The sequence below is a fragment of the Olea europaea genome, chromosome 11 (assembly GCF_002742605.1).
Source record: "Olea europaea var. sylvestris chromosome 11, O_europaea_v1, whole genome shotgun sequence".
Classification (NCBI taxonomy): domain Eukaryota; kingdom Viridiplantae; phylum Streptophyta; class Magnoliopsida; order Lamiales; family Oleaceae; genus Olea; species Olea europaea.
Genome location: NC_036247.1, coordinates 15,584,438 through 15,591,443, shown reverse-complemented (window position 1 = coordinate 15,591,443; position 7,006 = coordinate 15,584,438). Strand labels below are relative to the sequence as shown.

Sequence of the window (7,006 nt, the reverse complement as noted above, 5' to 3'; positions counted from 1 at the left end):
CGTCCCTTGTTAACAGTGCAAATGACTATCTATCGGACTAAAGTCAAAGAATGATATACACTACGTAGCCTAATGCTACAAATATTGTAGTCAATTATTTTTTATTGTATTAAACTCAAACTAATATTATAAACATTCTTTTTTATGTCCCATTTCATATTAATATTAGAAGCGGAAAAAATAAAAATTATTTGCAATTTGCAAAGATAGAAATGACAAACAAATTCCATATAAGTTGGAAAAGAAAAAATCACCATAACCATAAGAATTAGATTTCCATGAAATTAGCCAAAAACATACTTTTAAGTGTTTGTACCCTGAAATTTAAACTCCAATTCCATTTTCGTATCAAACAGTCAAAGTAAAAAACGAATTCGTCGGATGTGACTTTTCCAATGGAATTGGGTGCTAAACAAATTGTACAACTAGACAATTTAAGTTTTCAACTAGACATATTCTGTTGAATAGAAATAGTTTGAACAACTAATCAGTAAAATAATATAAATATATAAAAAAAAATAGGTTATTTTTCAAAGTTGATTATATAAAAAAATCACTTAGTGTCCATTTGATAAAAGTCCATATTTGAATCCCATTTCAGTTTTTTTTTTCAACCCATATTTTCTTAATAAAATAAATTTTTATGAAACCCAAAATATTTTCCTACTTTTAACAATGCAATCTCCAAGAAAACTTAGGGGCGTTTGGTTTGCCGTTTTCTAGCTATTTTTTGTTTTTAGTTTTCTAAAATGCCCAAAACACGTTTGATCACTCGTTTCGGAAAATGCACTTCTGAAAAATAAAGAAAAATTTAAAACTCAAAACGATTTTTTTTTTATTTTGAGTGTTTCAGTTAAAAAATTCAAAACGCTTAAAACATGCCGCTTTCAGGGTTTTTTTAGGGAAGTCAGCATTACTGTTAAAATAGTTAATTCACCAAATTTAAAATATATATTATCTAGTATATGTTTTGCTAAATAATCAAATTAATTGAATAAATGTCATAAAACAAATTTTAAACATTTATTTTTTATAATTTTATTTTGTAGCAACAAAAATAGTAAATTCATCAAGTTTAAAATATATATTATCTGGTAATATATTAACATAAAATTATTATGTTTTACTAAATAATCAAATTAATTGAATAAATGTCATAAAATAATTTCTTAAAATTTATTGTTTATTATTTTATTTTTGTAGTAAGAAAAAATAGCAAATTTACCAAGTTTAAAATATATATTATCTGATAATATATTAGCATAAAATTATTATATTTTACTAACTAATCAAATTAATTGAATAAACGTCATAAAACAATTTCTAAAAATTATAAAACAAATGTATTTTCTAATTTTCTGTTTTGAGAAACCGTTTTTTATAATGACAAACCAAAGACGTTTTCTATAATTCGAAAATTGTCCTTCAAAATAGAAAACGCTAAACGAAAACGCAAATCAAACGCACACTTACTTTTTATAAAATATATTTTTAGAAATGGGGTTAAATCGGGGGCTAAGTAATAATATTATTTATTATTTTAGTTGTACATTGTGCATTAATTTATCTAGTCAATGGTCTTAAAATAATTAAAATAATAATAAAATTTTTAATTTTTTAGAATATTGGAATTGAAGTTTACTAGTGTGTTTACCTCATAATTAAGAGTTCACTAACGTGATTGCAAGGAAAGCTAAATTTAAAGTTTGCTAACTTGGTTGAATGCATAGAAAATCCGTTGCTTTTAGTGGCCACTTCACCAATTTTAGTAACCTAATTTCAAATAAGGGTAAAGGTTCAGTGATCTCCGGTGAATTTTCCCCCGTTCATAAATTCTCCGCAAACGAAAGCTTCGCACATAAATTTTTGGCTCCTGTTCACCATGACCATTTCTCCCTTGGAAAATACCGTGTGCACTAAAATGGGGACTGTGCACCAGTGTCAAGAACGAATTTAACCATAAAAGCCAGCAACCATGTTCTCTTCCCACGCTTCTCCGTCGAAGGAAGGATTGTAATTGCATTTCTCTGATTTTGTCCTTCAATCAAACTGCAGTAGTGCGGAGGAAAAGCAGGTTATCGGTTAGTAATTTAAATTCCTCCTCTCTATTTTTGGATTCCGCATTGCAAATTCTGTTTTTTATTCCTTTATTTACAGCCATTAAAAATTATTTTCGAATTTCTAGTTGACGCTACAATTTGGAACTAACTTGCAGGTAACACTGATTCCGATCAGATTATTTCCGGTAGAGTTACCTCTTCCCGTATAAATTTAGATAAATAAGTAGGGACTTCTGCTAGGGTTTTTTTTTTTTTTATATTTTATATTTTATATTTAATGATGATGTAACAGAGTAGGAGAAAAATTTAGAGGGTGGTTGGTCAGAAAATTGCATTTGATTGGGTGGTCCTATGGATAACAAGGTGAATACTCAAAACATTGTAAAAGAAATGTTTAATTGACTTTTTAAGGAATTTATTGTTGGGAATATTACACGATAAACGTGCTATTAAATTCACAAAAAGTACCTTATACATTAACGAATTCAAATTAAAGTTTTGACTTCTTAATCTGGATTTGAGAAGATAAATAATAATTATAGAATCTGATTCCGAACACATGAATATGGATTCATCCATTTCCATTCTTGAATTTCAAACTTACATGAAATCAAAGAGTATTAGTTAATTTCTGAAATCAAATATGAAGAATGAAATCAGAAATAAGGAAAATTAGATGCATGTGATACGATTGGCCAAGGCAATTGTTTGACACTTTTTCCTTGAGATGAATTTGTCCCGCATCGGTGCTAACGATTTTTCGACAATCATCTCCCAAAATACAACGATCACATCAAGCCATAGGAGCATACCAAATGGCTTCAATCAACGAACTCGAACGAAATTCCCTCTCTATCATAAACATGACTTGGATGCAAAATATAATAACTTATACAAAGTATTTTATGTAACTTGACATGAAATAAATAATATGGAATTATGGAATGAATTGGAATTACAAATACACATTCAAGGGGTTCTATATATAGAAGATGAAAGGGTTGTGGGTGAAGGGACACACCCCAAATTCAGCATTTTTTCATGAAAAATTGCAACCCAATTGTCGCTAGCTTTTCGCAAACCTCTCTATTTTCCTTCTAACTTTGGACCGCAATTTCTCATTCATCCGGAATTGGTTTTTAGATTCCAAATACGACGATCTACTCGACAAGTAGAACAAATTGGTCTATTTACTTTTGTAATTTGACCATCAGATCAATTCCGAATATTCGACCGAAGTTGACACGAAGTCACACCTTTTCATTTTGATTTTATTACTTAACCAACTTTTCAATTACTTTTGAACCAATTCCAACATTTTTATAGGTGATAGCAACTTGAAATTGTGAATGGTCCAATTCTGCAATTATCAAACTTTATGATGGAGGGAGTTGAATGTAAAGTTTTGCACCTATTGCTGTACTATATGGTGTAATTAAATGTTTGCATTGGCAGAGGGACATACGATTGATCTCACAGTTTGTTATGCTAAGAGGTTTTCCCATGATTAATTTCTTCAATACGCATATCAAATGTATAACTATGTCCTTGTTTGGTAGGGATTAAATTAAGTTTTTTAGTATATTTTGATAAAAGTTGATGAAATGTGTGGTTGAAAAGTTGTGGTTCCCATAAAATGTGTAGTTGAGATTAGTTGTTCAACTTTGACTTAGATTAAAAGAAAATTTGTCAACTTCGCTCCCGTTTGATCCCCATTAAATTCAATTAAATTATATTCCATTTTTCTCAACCCTATTTTTAACCACACAATCTTCCATAAAATAATATTACACGTAAATCGAAAATTTTTCCTTCTTTTTCAATCACTCATTTTTCTAAAAAATATTATTCCTCATATTTTCATTTTCAAGTAATGGGAGTCAAATGGGGGCTTCATCTGTGAGGTATTAACTGGAACTCCTATGGCTACTTTTTCTTGGCTTGTAACATTTAGATGGATCTCATGCGGAGATCAAATCAATTCATTAAATTTGGAAATTGGATTTAGTGGAATAGAAGGTTAAAAGAAGAGCTTCTTTCACCACCACTGGAATAAATTAAATCTTTTTTCAGACACAAAAACGGAATTATCAATTGTTGAGATTCTTTTGTCCCTTGAATATAAATTGCTGTATTGGTTCCATTTATAGTGATGATAATAAAATGAACGTGAGCAGTGAAATATCTGCAGGTTTTCAACTTACCTATTGATGTAGGATGAATAAGAAAGAAAGAAGAAGGAACGGGGAGGAGAAACAGAGAGAAGGGAGAAGAGGAGAAGAAACCAGAGGAAGAGAGGGGAGGGAGAAAACGGCTGCAAGCCACCAAAAAATATTTCAATTCTAATTCATCATCAACTGTCTCAAATGAGAAACAAAACAGAAATAAATAGTAGAACACAAACCCTAAAGAGAAGGGTTTGGGCCAAACCAACTAAACAAGCCCAATAACAGAAATATAAATAATAATCCAAATAGAATATAACTAATAGTCCAAAAAGAAAATAAATAGTAAATGGAAGAAAATAAATAGTAAATGGATGTCCGCATCAACTCTCCCGGGGTGGGAGAAAAACTCGACCCCGTCGAGTGGATAAATCAAAATGTTGTAATGAATCTGATGCTAAAGGCTCCAAGTCATGACATGGGGGACGATCTTTCTGACGAACCAAATATCAAAATTCCACAAATGGTGACGATGCCAATTGCAAATTACCCGCAAAAACATGAGCTGACCAAGATAACTTAGGCGAGTGAGAATTTTGCTGACTCTTATAAAGCTCCAATAAATTTGGCTCACACTACTGAAGTCTCTCTTTGGGAATCCATGTACCGTCAGAATCAAGTTGATCCATCCAACGAACAAGAAAGTACTGAATCTCTCTATTATTGGTCAACACAAGTTGTTCATCCAAAATAACATCAATTTTATTTTTGTGTGCTGTGATAGGTGGGATTGAAGCAGACATGGCAAAAGAGTCAGTGTGGGAATTCTCATGTGGGAGTAGAAACGGGTCATCAAAAGGGCTAAAATAGCCGTTGTAAGCATCGAAGTCCGTAACAAATAAAATAGGGTGGTGGTCATAATGTGATAAAAGGTCATTGACATAGGCATTTTGACCAACATGCTTTGAAATTTTAAAAAGATCAGCATTACACGCTTGCAATATAACATAATCCCCAATATTAAATTCAAAGTATTGTTTATGCCAAACAACTTGAGGTATATATAATGCTTTATTTGCTTCAAATTGTTTATTGATCTCAATATGCAAGCTATGAAAATGTGATACAACTACCTCAACTGACATAGACACACAAGCATGTGGGTGCATGAGAATAAGGTCTAGAGGTTTCAAAGGTTCACAACCAAGAATAATTTCAAAGGGTTTTAAACCTAAAGACCAGTTCACTGGATCGTTATATGCAATTTCGACAATTGAAGGGATCAAGTCCCAATTCCTAAAATTTTTCTGGACTAGAGACTGTAATAAATTGTCAGGATTTTGGTTTGCACTTTTGTTTTGACCATCAATTTGAGGTTGGTCAGTGGTGAATAATTTTGCCTTAGTGTTAACCACAAGTGACTGGATTTTTCAAGGGTGACTGGTGACATCATCAAGCTCTTTAACTTGGGTAAGGGTATGATATATAACATGTGATCGAGAATTGTCGTAGATAAGGGATATAGTATCCAAAGTCTCGAGAAGAGTCTGGATTCCACCTAAGGAAGTGTCCTCACTATTATCCAAGTCATCAAAATCTTCAAGTTTAGGTTCATAGACTAGATCTTCTAACGGCTCCTCTATTACATTCTTTCGTTTTTTCATGACTAGGGTTCGATTAGGACATTTAGAAGAAATGTGACCAAAGTCTTTACAGTTGACGTACAACAAGTGAGAAGAAGACCTTGGAGTTTCAGAAATTCTACCCTGATTTTTCAAAATTGGAGAACCATTATAAGGGGGAAGTCCTAGAAGGGACTTAACGGGAGGAGGTGGAGCCAATGAAGCCAAATGATGATTATCAAAATTTTTACCCTTATTTTTCAAAATTGGAGGAATATCAGACGGGGGAGGTCCTAGAAGGGACTTAACGGGAGGAATTGGAGCCAATGACACCGAAGAATGATTGTCCATATGCTTTCTACATGGAAAAGAAGATCTTAGACTATCACGACCTTTACAATTATTTTTCCAAATAGGAGGAACATTAGACGGAGACAGTTTTATGATAGACTTATAATGAGGCGACACTAATGAGATGGGTGAGCGACGATGACCACGCTTTTCATATGGAGTACTAATAATTAACTCATAATCTCGAGCTAAAGAGTAAGCGTGATCAAGAGTAGTGACACCTCGAAGGAAAAGCTCGCGCTTAAGATCATCTCTCAGACCTTGGCTAAACCTACTCAAAGTCGTGCTCTCATCCTCAATTAAATGACATTTGGTTCGAAATTCCTCAAATTGCACGATATACTCAGTCACTAATTGATTTCCTTGTTTAAGGACATTCCATTGAGTAAGAATTTCAAAATTATCTCGTTTTCGCTCACGAATCTGATCCCTATTCCTATCCCTATCCTTACGATCGGGTCGAAAGTATTTTTGATTACCTTGTCGACAATGTTGTCTATTATGGGACACCTTAGAATTATCAACATCAATCGAATGAGGGATGTGTTTAAAATTTTTCAAACTAGCAGATAGGACCTTACTCTCTTCAAGAGTAGCGGTCATTTGAGTTTGAATAGCCGCTATTTGTCGGGTGAGTGCATCGAATTGTGAGGGGTTCATGTTTAAGGTACTAGAGCTAGAAGTGACAAGATGACCAATATGTAATTACATGCGCTGTAATAGCAACTTAATGACATGCAATAGAGAGATCAACGAACAAAAAGTGCAAGTAATGGAAAATGAAAATTTGAGCTAATTTTTTTTTTTT

The 7,006-nt window shown here is 32.5% G+C and overlaps 1 long non-coding RNA gene across 1 annotated transcript in view; it reads left to right on the top strand.

The window, feature by feature from the left end:
* Nucleotides 1-1,730: 1,730 nt before the first annotated feature.
* LOC111403575 overlaps nt 1,731-7,006 on the top strand; it is a 6,326-nt gene continuing 1,050 nt past the window's right edge. Inside the window, exon 1 of the long non-coding RNA XR_002704489.1 lies at nt 1,731-2,081. This is a non-coding gene — a long non-coding RNA (uncharacterized LOC111403575). The remainder of the gene's footprint in view (nt 2,082-7,006) is intronic.